This window comes from Odontesthes bonariensis, chromosome 19 (genome assembly GCF_027942865.1).
Source record: "Odontesthes bonariensis isolate fOdoBon6 chromosome 19, fOdoBon6.hap1, whole genome shotgun sequence".
NCBI classification, from domain to species: Eukaryota; Metazoa; Chordata; class Actinopteri; order Atheriniformes; family Atherinopsidae; genus Odontesthes; species Odontesthes bonariensis.
The window spans coordinates 426,048-441,319 of NC_134524.1; positions in this window are offsets into that span (position 1 = coordinate 426,048).

The following is a 15,272-nucleotide window of genomic DNA, read 5'->3' on the forward strand; positions in this document are numbered from 1 at the left end:
TATCAGTACTTTTACTGTAGCATCAGTACTTTTACTGCAGCATCAGTACTTTTACTGTAGAGTATCAGTACTTTTACTGCAGCATCAGTACTTTTACTGCAGCATCAGTACTTTTACTGTAGCATCAGTACTTTTACTGCAGCATCAGTACTTTTACTGTAGTATCAGTACTTTTACTGCAGCATCAGTACTATTACTGCAGTATCAGAGCTTTTACTGCAGCATCAGTACTTTTACTGTAGCATCAGTACTTTTACTTTAGCCTCAGTACTTTACTGCAGTATCAGTACTTTTAATGTAGTATCAGTACTTTTACTGCAGCATCAGTACTTTTACTGCAGCATCAGGACTTTTACTGTAGCATCAGTACTTTTACTTTAGCATCAGTACTTTTACTGCAGCATCAGTACTTTTACTGTAGCATCAGTACTTTACTGCAGTATCAGTACTTTTACTGTAGCATCAGTACTTTTACTGCAGTATTAGTACTTTAACTGTAGCATCAGTACTTTTACTGCAGTATCAGTACTTTACTGTAGCATCAGTACTTTTACTGCAGTATCAGTACTTTTACTGTAGCATCAGTACTTTTACTGCAGTATCAGTACTTTTACTGTAGCATCAGTACTTTCACTGTAGCATCAGTACTTTTACTGAAGTATCAGTACTTTTACTGTAGCATCAGTACTTTTACTGTAGCATCAGTACTTTTACTGTAGCATCAGTACTTTAACTGCAGCATCAGTACTTTTACTGTAACATCAGTACTTTTACTGTAGAATCAGTACTTTTACTGCAGTATCAGTACTTTTACTGTAGCATCAGTACTTTTACTGCAGTATCAGTACTTTTACTGTAGCATCAGTACTTTACTGCAGTATCAGTACTTTTACTGTAGCATCAGTACTTTTACTTTAGCATCAGTACTTTACTGCAGTATCAGTACTTTTACTGTAGTATCAGTACTTTTACTGCAGCATCAGTACTTTTACTGCAGCATCAGTACTTTTACTGTAGCATCAGTACTTTTACTTTAGCATCAGTACTTTTACTGCAGTATCAGTACTTTTACTGTAGCAGCAGTACTTTTACTGCAGCATCAGTACTTTTACTGCAGTATAAGTACTTTTACTGTACCATCAGTACTTTTACTGCAGCATCAGTACTTTTACTGTAGTATCAGTACTTTTACTGTACCATCAGTACTTTTACTGCAGCATCAGTACTTTTACTGTAGTATCAGTACTTTTACTGTAGCATCAGTACTTTTACTGCAGCATCAGTACTTTACTGTGGCATCAGTACTTTTACTGCGGCATCAGTACTTTTACTGCAGCATCAGTACTTTTACTGTAGCATCAGTACTTTTACTGCAGTATCAGTACTTTTACTGCAGTATCAGTACTTTTACTGTAGTATCAGTACTTTTACTGTAGCATCAGTACTTTTATTGTAGCATCAGTACTTTTACTGCAGCATCAGTACTTTTACTGCAGCATCAGTACTTTTACTGTAGCATCAGTACTTTTACTGCAGTATCAGTACTTTACTGCAGTATCAGTACTTTTACTTTAGCATCAGTACTTTTACTGCAGTATCAGTACTTTTACTGTAGCATCAGTACTTTTACTGCAGCATCAGTACTTTTACTGCAGCATCAGTACTTTTACTGTAGCATCAGTACTTTTACTGCAGCATCAGTACTTTTACTGCAGCATAAGTACTTTTACTGCAGCATCAGTACTTTTACTGTAGTATCAGTACTTTTACTGTACCATCAGTACTTTTACTGCAGCATCAGTACTTTTACTGTAGTATCAGTACTTTTACTGTAGCATCAGTACTTTTACTGCAGCATCAGTACTTTACTGCAGTATCAGTACTTTTAATGTAGTATCAGTACTTTTACTGCAGCATCAGTACTTTTACTGCAGCATCAGGACTTTTACTGTAGCATCAGTACTTTTACTTTAGCATCAGTACTTTTACTGCAGCATCAGTACTTTTACTGTAGCATCAGTACTTTACTGCAGTATCAGTACTTTTACTGTAGCATCAGTACTTTTACTGCAGTATTAGTACTTTAACTGTAGCATCAGTACTTTTACTGCAGTATCAGTACTTTACTGTAGCATCAGTACTTTTACTGCAGTATCAGTACTTTTACTGTAGCATCAGTACTTTTACTGCAGTATCAGTACTTTTACTGTAGCATCAGTACTTTCACTGTAGCATCAGTACTTTTACTGAAGTATCAGTACTTTTACTGTAGCATCAGTACTTTTACTGTAGCATCAGTACTTTTACTGTAGCATCAGTACTTTAACTGCAGCATCAGTACTTTTACTGTAACATCAGTACTTTTACTGTAGAATCAGTACTTTTACTGCAGTATCAGTACTTTTACTGTAGCATCAGTACTTTTACTGCAGTATCAGTACTTTTACTGTAGCATCAGTACTTTACTGCAGTATCAGTACTTTTACTGTAGCATCAGTACTTTTACTTTAGCATCAGTACTTTACTGCAGTATCAGTACTTTTACTGTAGTATCAGTACTTTTACTGCAGCATCAGTACTTTTACTGCAGCATCAGTACTTTTACTGTAGCATCAGTACTTTTACTTTAGCATCAGTACTTTTACTGCAGTATCAGTACTTTTACTGTAGCAGCAGTACTTTTACTGCAGCATCAGTACTTTTACTGCAGTATAAGTACTTTTACTGTACCATCAGTACTTTTACTGCAGCATCAGTACTTTTACTGTAGTATCAGTACTTTTACTGTACCATCAGTACTTTTACTGCAGCATCAGTACTTTTACTGTAGTATCAGTACTTTTACTGTAGCATCAGTACTTTTACTGCAGCATCAGTATTTTACTGTGGCATCAGTACTTTTACTGCGGCATCAGTACTTTTACTGCAGCATCAGTACTTTTACTGTAGCATCAGTACTTTTACTGCAGTATCAGTACTTTTACTGCAGTATCAGTACTTTTACTGTAGTATCAGTACTTTTACTGTAGCATCAGTACTTTTATTGTAGCATCAGTACTTTTACTGCAGCATCAGTACTTTTACTGCAGCATCAGTACTTTTACTGTAGCATCAGTACTTTTACTGCAGTATCAGTACTTTACTGCAGTATCAGTACTTTTACTTTAGCATCAGTACTTTTACTGCAGTATCAGTACTTTTACTGTAGCATCAGTACTTTTACTGCAGCATCAGTACTTTTACTGCAGCATCAGTACTTTTACTGTAGCATCAGTACTTTTACTGCAGCATCAGTACTTTTACTGCAGCATAAGTACTTTTACTGCAGCATCAGTACTTTTACTGTAGTATCAGTACTTTTACTGTACCATCAGTACTTTTACTGCAGCATCAGTACTTTTACTGTAGTATCAGTACTTTTACTGTAGCATCAGTACTTTTACTGCAGCATCAGTACTTTACTGTGGCATCAGTACTTTTACTGCAGTATCAGAGCTTTTACTGCAGCATCAGTACTTTTACTGCAGCATCAGTACTTTTACTGTAGTATCAGTACTTTTACTGCAGCATCAGTACTTTTACTGCAGTATCAGAGCTTTTACTGCAGCATCAGTACTTTTACTGTAGCATCAGTACTTTTACTGCAGCATCAGTACTTTTACTGCAGCATCAGTACTTTTACTGTAGCATCAGTACTTTTACTGCAGTATCAGTACTTTTACTCTAGCATCAGTACTTTTACTGCAGCATCAGTACTTTTACTGCAGTATCAGTACTTTTACTGTAGCATCAGTACTTTTACTGCAGCATCAGTACTTTTACTGTAGAATCAGTACTTTTACTGCAGCATCAGTACTTTTACTGCAGTATCAGTACTTTTACTGCAGTATCAGTACTTTTACTGTAGTATCAGTACTTTTACTGTAGCATCAGTACTTTTATTGTAGCATCAGTACTTTTACTGCAGCATCAGTACTTTTACTGTAGCATCAGTACTTTTACTGCAGTATCAGTACTTTACTGCAGTATCAGTACTTTTACTTTAGCATCAGTACTTTTACTGCAGTATCAGTACTTTTACTGTAGCATCAGTACTTTTACTGCAGCATCAGTACTTTTACTGCAGCATCAGTACTTTTACTGCAGCATCAGTACTTTTACTGTAGAGTATCAGTACTTTTACTGCAGCATCAGTACTTTTACTGCAGCATCAGTACTTTTACTGTAGCATCAGTACTTTTACTGCAGCATCAGTACTTTTACTGTAGTATCAGTACTTTTACTGCAGCATCAGTACTATTACTGCAGTATCAGAGCTTTTACTGCAGCATCAGTACTTTTACTGTAGCATCAGTACTTTTACTGTAGCATCAGTACTTTTACTTTAGCATCAGTACTTTACTGCAGTATCAGTACTTTTACTGTAGTATCAGTACTTTTACTGCAGCATCAGTACTTTTACTGCAGCATCAGGACTTTTACTGTAGCATCAGTACTTTTACTTTAGCATCAGTACTTTTACTGCAGCAGTACTTTTACTGCAGTATCAGTACTTTACTGCAGTATCAGTACTTTTACTGTAGCATCAGTACTTTTACTGCAGTATCAGTACTTTAACTGTAGCATCAGTGCTTTTACTGCAGTATCAGTACTTTTACTGTAGCATCAGTACTTTTACTGCAGTATCAGTACTTTACTGTAGCATCAGTACTTTTACTGTAGCATCAGTACTTTCACTGTAGCATCAGTACTTTTACTGAAGTATCAGTACTTTTACTGTAGCATCAGTACTTTTACTGTAGTATCAGTACTTTTACTGCAGTATCAGTACTTTTACTGTAGCATCAGTACTTTTACTTTAGCATCAGTACTTTTACTGCAGTATCAGTACTTTTACTGTAGCATCAGTACTTTTACTGCAGCATCAGTACTTTTACTGCAGCATCAGTACTTTTACTGCAGCATCAGTACTTTTACTGCAGCATCAGTACTTTTACTGTAGAGTATCAGTACTTTTACTGCAGCATCAGTACTTTTACTGCAGCATCAGTACTTTTACTGTAGCATCAGTACTTTTACTGCAGCATCAGTACTTTTACTGTAGTATCAGTACTTTTACTGCAGCATCAGTACTATTACTGCAGTATCAGAGCTTTTACTGCAGCATCAGTACTTTTACTGTAGCATCAGTACTTTTACTGCAGTATCAGTACTTTTACTGCAGTATCAGTACTTTTACTGTAGTATCAGTACTTTTACTGTAGCATCAGTACTTTTATTGTAGCATCAGTACTTTTACTGCAGCATCAGTACTTTTACTGCAGCATCAGTACTTTTACTGTAGCATCAGTACTTTTACTGCAGTATCAGTACTTTACTGCAGTATCAGTACTTTTACTTTAGCATCAGTACTTTTACTGCAGTATCAGTACTTTTACTGTAGCATCAGTACTTTTACTGCAGCATCAGTACTTTTACTGCAGCATCAGTACTTTTACTGTAGCATCAGTACTTTTACTGCAGCATCAGTACTTTTACTGCAGCATAAGTACTTTTACTGCAGCATCAGTACTTTTACTGTAGTATCAGTACTTTTACTGTACCATCAGTACTTTTACTGCAGCATCAGTACTTTTACTGTAGTATCAGTACTTTTACTGTAGCATCAGTACTTTTACTGCAGCATCAGTACTTTACTGTGGCATCAGTACTTTTACTGCAGCATCAGTACTTTTACTGCAGCATCAGTACTTTTACTGTAGCATCAGTACTTTTACTGTAGTATCAGTACTTTTACTGTAGCATCAGTACTTTTATTGTAGCATCAGTACTTTTACTGCAGCATCAGTACTTTTACTGCAGCATCAGTACTTTTACTGCAGTATCAGTACTTTACTGCAGTATCAGTACTTTTACTTTAGCATCAGTACTTTTACTGCAGTATCAGTACTTTTACTGTAGCATCAGTACTTTTACTGCAGCATCAGTACTTTTACTGCAGCATCAGTACTTTTACTGCAGCATCAGTACTTTTACTGTAGAGTATCAGTACTTTTACTGCAGCATCAGTACTTTTACTGCAGCATCAGTACTTTTACTGCAGCATCAGTACTTTTACTGCAGCATCAGTACTTTTACTGTAGTATCAGTACTTTTACTGCAGCATCAGTACTTTTACTGCAGTATCAGAGCTTTTACTGCAGCATCAGTACTTTTACTGTAGCATCAGTACTTTTACTGCAGCATCAGTACTTTTACTGCAGCATCAGTACTTTTACTGCAGTATCAGTACTTTTACTCTAGCATCAGTACTTTTACTGCAGCATCAGTACTTTTACTGCAGTATCAGTACTTTTACTGTAGCATCAGTACTTTTACTGCAGCATCAGTACTTTTACTGTAGAATCAGTACTTTTACTTTAGCATCAGTACTTTTACTGCAGTATCAGTACTTTTACTGTAGCATCAGTACTTTTACTGCAGCATCAGTACTTTTACTGCAGCATCAGTACTTTTACTGTAGCATCAGTACTTTTACTGCAGCATCAGTACTTTTACTGTAGAGTATCAGTACTTTTACTGCAGCATCAGTACTTTTACTGCAGCATCAGTACTTTTACTGCAGTATCAGTACTTTTACTGCAGCATCAGTACTTTTACTGTAGCATCAGTACTTTTACTGCAGCATCAGTACTTTTACTGTAGTATCAGTGCTTTTACTGCAGCATCAGTACTATTACTGCAGTATCAGAGCTTTTACTGCAGCATCAGTACTTTTACTGTAGCATCAGTACTTTTACTGTAGCATCAGTACTTTTACTTTAGCATCAGTACTTTACTGCAGTATCAGTACTTTTACTGTAGTATCAGTACTTTTACTGCAGCATCAGTACTTTTACTGCAGCATCAGGACTTTTACTGTAGCATCAGTACTTTTACTTTAGCATCAGTACTTTTACTGCAGCAGTACTTTTACTGCAGTATCAGTACTTTACTGCAGTATCAGTACTTTTACTGTAGCATCAGTACTTTTACTGTAGCATCAGTACTTTTACTGTAGTATCAGTACTTTACTGCAGTATCAGTACTTTACTGCAGTATCATTATTTTTACTTTAGCATCAGTACTTTTACTGCAGTATCAGTACTTTTACTGTAGCATCAGTACTTTTACTGCAGCATCAGTACTTTTACTGCAGCATCAGTACTTTTACTGTAGCATCAGTACTTTTACTGCAGCATCAGTATTTTTACTGTAGAGTATCAGTACTTTTACTGCAGCATCAGTACTTTTACTGCAGCATCAGTACTTTTACTGTAGCATCAGTACTTTTACTGCAGCATCAGTACTTTTACTGTAGTATCAGTACTTTTACTGCAGCATCAGTACTATTACTGCAGTATCAGAGCTTTTACTGCAGCATCAGTACTTTTACTGTAGCATCAGTACTTTTACTGTAGCATCAGTACTTTTACTTTAGCATCAGTACTTTACTGCAGTATCAGTACTTTTACTGTAGTATCAGTACTTTTACTGCAGCATCAGTACTTTTACTGCAGCATCAGTACTTTTACTGCAGCATCAGTACTTTTACTGTAGCATCAGTACTTTTACTGCAGCATCAGTACTTTTACTGCAGCAGTACTTTTACTGCAGTATCAGTACTTTACTGCAGTATCAGTACTTTTACTGTAGCATCAGTACTTTTACTGCAGTATCAGTACTTTAACTGTAGCATCAGTGCTTTTACTGCAGTATCAGTACTTTACTGTAGCATCAGTGCTTTTACTGCAGTATCAGTACTTTTACTGTAGCATCAGTACTTTTACTGCAGTATCAGTACTTTACTGTAGCATCAGTACTTTTACTGTAGCATCAGTACTTTCACTGTAGCATCAGTACTTTTACTGAAGTATCAGTACTTTTACAGTAGCATCAGTACTTTTACTGTAGCATCAGTACTTTTACTGTAGCATCAGTACTTTAACTGCAGCATCAGTACTTTTACTGTAGCATCAGTACTTTTACTGTAGAATCAGTACTTTTACTGCAGTATCAGTACTTTTACTGTAGCATCAGTACTTTTACTGCAGTATCAGTACTTTTACTGTAGCATCAGTACTTTTACTGCAGTATCAGTACTTTTACTGTAGCATCAGTACTTTACTGCAGTATCAGTACTTTTACTGTAGCATCAGTACTTTTACTGCAGCATCAGTACTTTTACTGTAGAGTATCAGTACTTTTACTGCAGCATCAGTACTTTTACTGCAGCATCAGTACTTTTACTGTAGCATCAGTACTTTTACTGCAGCATCAGTACTTTTACTGTAGTATCAGTACTTTTACTGCAGCATCAGTACTATTACTGCAGTATCAGAGCTTTTACTGCAGCATCAGTACTTTTACTGTAGCATCAGTACTTTTACTTTAGCCTCAGTACTTTACTGCAGTATCAGTACTTTTAATGTAGTATCAGTACTTTTACTGCAGCATCAGTACTTTTACTGCAGCATCAGGACTTTTACTGTAGCATCAGTACTTTTACTTTAGCATCAGTACTTTTACTGCAGCATCAGTACTTTTACTGTAGCATCAGTACTTTACTGCAGTATCAGTACTTTTACTGTAGCATCAGTACTTTTACTGCAGTATTAGTACTTTAACTGTAGCATCAGTACTTTTACTGCAGTATCAGTACTTTACTGTAGCATCAGTACTTTTACTGCAGTATCAGTACTTTTACTGTAGCATCAGTACTTTTACTGCAGTATCAGTACTTTTACTGTAGCATCAGTACTTTCACTGTAGCATCAGTACTTTTACTGAAGTATCAGTACTTTTACTGTAGCATCAGTACTTTTACTGTAGCATCAGTACTTTTACTGTAGCATCAGTACTTTAACTGCAGCATCAGTACTTTTACTGTAACATCAGTACTTTTACTGTAGAATCAGTACTTTTACTGCAGTATCAGTACTTTTACTGTAGCATCAGTACTTTTACTGCAGTATCAGTACTTTTACTGTAGCATCAGTACTTTACTGCAGTATCAGTACTTTTACTGTAGCATCAGTACTTTTACTTTAGCATCAGTACTTTACTGCAGTATCAGTACTTTTACTGTAGTATCAGTACTTTTACTGCAGCATCAGTACTTTTACTGCAGCATCAGTACTTTTACTGTAGCATCAGTACTTTTACTTTAGCATCAGTACTTTTACTGCAGTATCAGTACTTTTACTGTAGCAGCAGTACTTTTACTGCAGCATCAGTACTTTTACTGCAGTATAAGTACTTTTACTGTACCATCAGTACTTTTACTGCAGCATCAGTACTTTTACTGTAGTATCAGTACTTTTACTGTACCATCAGTACTTTTACTGCAGCATCAGTACTTTTACTGTAGTATCAGTACTTTTACTGTAGCATCAGTACTTTTACTGCAGCATCAGTACTTTACTGTGGCATCAGTACTTTTACTGCGGCATCAGTACTTTTACTGCAGCATCAGTACTTTTACTGTAGCATCAGTACTTTTACTGCAGTATCAGTACTTTTACTGCAGTATCAGTACTTTTACTGTAGTATCAGTACTTTTACTGTAGCATCAGTACTTTTATTGTAGCATCAGTACTTTTACTGCAGCATCAGTACTTTTACTGCAGCATCAGTACTTTTACTGTAGCATCAGTACTTTTACTGCAGTATCAGTACTTTACTGCAGTATCAGTACTTTTACTTTAGCATCAGTACTTTTACTGCAGTATCAGTACTTTTACTGTAGCATCAGTACTTTTACTGCAGCATCAGTACTTTTACTGCAGCATCAGTACTTTTACTGTAGCATCAGTACTTTTACTGCAGCATCAGTACTTTTACTGCAGCATAAGTACTTTTACTGCAGCATCAGTACTTTTACTGTAGTATCAGTACTTTTACTGTACCATCAGTACTTTTACTGCAGCATCAGTACTTTTACTGTAGTATCAGTACTTTTACTGTAGCATCAGTACTTTTACTGCAGCATCAGTACTTTACTGTGGCATCAGTACTTTTACTGCAGCATCAGTACTTTTACTGCAGCATCAGTACTTTTACTGTAGCATCAGTACTTTTACTGTAGTATCAGTACTTTTACTGTAGCATCAGTACTTTTATTGTAGCATCAGTACTTTTACTGCAGCATCAGTACTTTTACTGCAGCATCAGTACTTTTACTGCAGTATCAGTACTTTACTGCAGTATCAGTACTTTTACTTTAGCATCAGTACTTTTACTGCAGTATCAGTACTTTTACTGTAGCATCAGTACTTTTACTGCAGCATCAGTACTTTTACTGCAGCATCAGTACTTTTACTGCAGCATCAGTACTTTTACTGTAGAGTATCAGTACTTTTACTGCAGCATCAGTACTTTTACTGCAGCATCAGTACTTTTACTGTAGTATCAGTACTTTTACTGCAGCATCAGTACTTTTACTGCAGTATCAGAGCTTTTACTGCAGCATCAGTACTTTTACTGTAGCATCAGTACTTTTACTGCAGCATCAGTACTTTTACTGCAGCATCAGTACTTTTACTGTAGCATCAGTACTTTTACTGCAGTATCAGTACTTTTACTCTAGCATCAGTACTTTTACTGCAGCATCAGTACTTTTACTGCAGTATCAGTACTTTTACTGTAGCATCAGTACTTTTACTGCAGCATCAGTACTTTTACTGTAGAATCAGTACTTTTACTGCAGCATCAGTACTTTTACTGCAGTATCAGTACTTTTACTGCAGTATCAGTACTTTTACTGTAGTATCAGTACTTTTACTGTAGCATCAGTACTTTTATTGTAGCATCAGTACTTTTACTGCAGCATCAGTACTTTTACTGTAGCATCAGTACTTTTACTGCAGTATCAGTACTTTACTGCAGTATCAGTACTTTTACTTTAGCATCAGTACTTTTACTGCAGTATCAGTACTTTTACTGTAGCATCAGTACTTTTACTGCAGCATCAGTACTTTTACTGCAGCATCAGTACTTTTACTGCAGCATCAGTACTTTTACTGTAGAGTATCAGTACTTTTACTGCAGCATCAGTACTTTTACTGCAGCATCAGTACTTTTACTGTAGCATCAGTACTTTTACTGCAGCATCAGTACTTTTACTGTAGTATCAGTACTTTTACTGCAGCATCAGTACTATTACTGCAGTATCAGAGCTTTTACTGCAGCATCAGTACTTTTACTGTAGCATCAGTACTTTTACTGTAGCATCAGTACTTTTACTTTAGCATCAGTACTTTACTGCAGTATCAGTACTTTTACTGTAGTATCAGTACTTTTACTGCAGCATCAGTACTTTTACTGCAGCATCAGGACTTTTACTGTAGCATCAGTACTTTTACTTTAGCATCAGTACTTTTACTGCAGCAGTACTTTTACTGCAGTATCAGTACTTTACTGCAGTATCAGTACTTTTACTGTAGCATCAGTACTTTTACTGCAGTATCAGTACTTTAACTGTAGCATCAGTGCTTTTACTGCAGTATCAGTACTTTTACTGTAGCATCAGTACTTTTACTGCAGTATCAGTACTTTACTGTAGCATCAGTACTTTTACTGTAGCATCAGTACTTTCACTGTAGCATCAGTACTTTTACTGAAGTATCAGTACTTTTACTGTAGCATCAGTACTTTTACTGTAGTATCAGTACTTTTACTGCAGTATCAGTACTTTTACTGTAGCATCAGTACTTTTACTTTAGCATCAGTACTTTTACTGCAGTATCAGTACTTTTACTGTAGCATCAGTACTTTTACTGCAGCATCAGTACTTTTACTGCAGCATCAGTACTTTTACTGCAGCATCAGTACTTTTACTGCAGCATCAGTACTTTTACTGTAGAGTATCAGTACTTTTACTGCAGCATCAGTACTTTTACTGCAGCATCAGTACTTTTACTGTAGCATCAGTACTTTTACTGCAGCATCAGTACTTTTACTGTAGTATCAGTACTTTTACTGCAGCATCAGTACTATTACTGCAGTATCAGAGCTTTTACTGCAGCATCAGTACTTTTACTGTAGCATCAGTACTTTTACTGCAGTATCAGTACTTTTACTGCAGTATCAGTACTTTTACTGTAGTATCAGTACTTTTACTGTAGCATCAGTACTTTTATTGTAGCATCAGTACTTTTACTGCAGCATCAGTACTTTTACTGCAGCATCAGTACTTTTACTGTAGCATCAGTACTTTTACTGCAGTATCAGTACTTTACTGCAGTATCAGTACTTTTACTTTAGCATCAGTACTTTTACTGCAGTATCAGTACTTTTACTGTAGCATCAGTACTTTTACTGCAGCATCAGTACTTTTACTGCAGCATCAGTACTTTTACTGTAGCATCAGTACTTTTACTGCAGCATCAGTACTTTTACTGCAGCATAAGTACTTTTACTGCAGCATCAGTACTTTTACTGTAGTATCAGTACTTTTACTGTACCATCAGTACTTTTACTGCAGCATCAGTACTTTTACTGTAGTATCAGTACTTTTACTGTAGCATCAGTACTTTTACTGCAGCATCAGTACTTTACTGTGGCATCAGTACTTTTACTGCAGCATCAGTACTTTTACTGCAGCATCAGTACTTTTACTGTAGCATCAGTACTTTTACTGTAGTATCAGTACTTTTACTGTAGCATCAGTACTTTTATTGTAGCATCAGTACTTTTACTGCAGCATCAGTACTTTTACTGCAGCATCAGTACTTTTACTGCAGTATCAGTACTTTACTGCAGTATCAGTACTTTTACTTTAGCATCAGTACTTTTACTGCAGTATCAGTACTTTTACTGTAGCATCAGTACTTTTACTGCAGCATCAGTACTTTTACTGCAGCATCAGTACTTTTACTGTAGAGTATCAGTACTTTTACTGCAGCATCAGTACTTTTACTGCAGCATCAGTACTTTTACTGCAGCATCAGTACTTTTACTGCAGCATCAGTACTTTTACTGTAGTATCAGTACTTTTACTGCAGCATCAGTACTTTTACTGCAGTATCAGAGCTTTTACTGCAGCATCAGTACTTTTACTGTAGCATCAGTACTTTTACTGCAGCATCAGTACTTTTACTGCAGCATCAGTACTTTTACTGCAGTATCAGTACTTTTACTCTAGCATCAGTACTTTTACTGCAGCATCAGTACTTTTACTGCAGTATCAGTACTTTTACTGTAGCATCAGTACTTTTACTGCAGCATCAGTACTTTTACTGTAGAATCAGTACTTTTACTGCAGCATCAGTACTTTTACTGCAGTATCAGTACTTTTACTGCAGTATCAGTACTTTTACTGTAGTATCAGTACTTTTACTGTAGCATCAGTACTTTTATTGTAGCATCAGTACTTTTACTGCAGCATCAGTACTTTTACTGTAGCATCAGTACTTTTACTGCAGTATCAGTACTTTACTGCAGTATCAGTACTTTTACTTTAGCATCAGTACTTTTACTGCAGTATCAGTACTTTTACTGTAGCATCAGTACTTTTACTGCAGCATCAGTACTTTTACTGCAGCATCAGTACTTTTACTGCAGCATCAGTACTTTTACTGTAGAGTATCAGTACTTTTACTGCAGCATCAGTACTTTTACTGCAGCATCAGTACTTTTACTGTAGCATCAGTACTTTTACTGCAGCATCAGTACTTTTACTGTAGTATCAGTACTTTTACTGCAGCATCAGTACTATTACTGCAGTATCAGAGCTTTTACTGCAGCATCAGTACTTTTACTGTAGCATCAGTACTTTTACTGTAGCATCAGTACTTTTACTTTAGCATCAGTACTTTACTGCAGTATCAGTACTTTTACTGTAGTATCAGTACTTTTACTGCAGCATCAGTACTTTTACTGCAGCATCAGGACTTTTACTGTAGCATCAGTACTTTTACTTTAGCATCAGTACTTTTACTGCAGCAGTACTTTTACTGCAGTATCAGTACTTTACTGCAGTATCAGTACTTTTACTGTAGCATCAGTACTTTTACTGCAGTATCAGTACTTTAACTGTAGCATCAGTGCTTTTACTGCAGTATCAGTACTTTTACTGTAGCATCAGTACTTTTACTGCAGTATCAGTACTTTACTGTAGCATCAGTACTTTTACTGTAGCATCAGTACTTTCACTGTAGCATCAGTACTTTTACTGAAGCATCAGTACTTTTACTGTAGCATCAGTACTTTTACTGTAGTATCAGTACTTTTACTGCAGTATCAGTACTTTTACTGTAGCATCAGTACTTTTACTTTAGCATCAGTACTTTTACTGCAGTATCAGTACTTTTACTGTAGCATCAGTACTTTTACTGCAGCATCAGTACTTTTACTGCAGCATCAGTACTTTTACTGCAGCATCAGTACTTTTACTGTAGAGTATCAGTACTTTTACTGCAGCATCAGTACTTTTACTGCAGCATCAGTACTTTTACTGTAGCATCAGTACTTTTACTGCAGCATCAGTACTTTTACTGTAGTATCAGTACTTTTACTGCAGCATCAGTACTATTACTGCAGTATCAGAGCTTTTACTGCAGCATCAGTACTTTTACTGTAGCATCAGTACTTTTACTGTAGCATCAGTACTTTTACTTTAGCATCAGTACTTTACTGCAGTATCAGTACTTTTACTGTAGTATCAGTACTTTTACTGCAGCATCAGTACTTTTACTGCAGCATCAGGACTTTTACTGTAGCATCAGTACTTTTACTTTAGCATCAGTACTTTTACTGCAGCAGTACTTTTACTGCAGTATCAGTACTTTACTGCAGTATCAGTACTTTTACTGTAGCATCAGTACTTTTACTGCAGTATCAGTACTTTACTGTAGCATCAGTACTTTTACTGTAGCATCAGTACTTTCACTGTAGCATCAGTACTTTTACTGAAGTATCAGTACTTTTACTGTAGCATCAGTACTTTTACTGTAGCATCAGTACTTTTACTGTAGCATCAGTACTTTAACTGCAGCATCAGTACTTTTACTGTAGCATCAGTACTTTTACTGTAGAATCAGTACTTTTACTGCAGTATCAGTACTTTTACTGTAGCATCAGTACTTTTACTGCAGTATCAGTACTTTTACTGTAGCATCAGTACTTTACTGCAGTATCAGTACTTTTACTGTAGCATCAGTACTTTTACTGCAGCATCAGTACTTTTACTGTAGAGTATCAGTACTTTTACTGCAGCATCAGTACTTTTACTG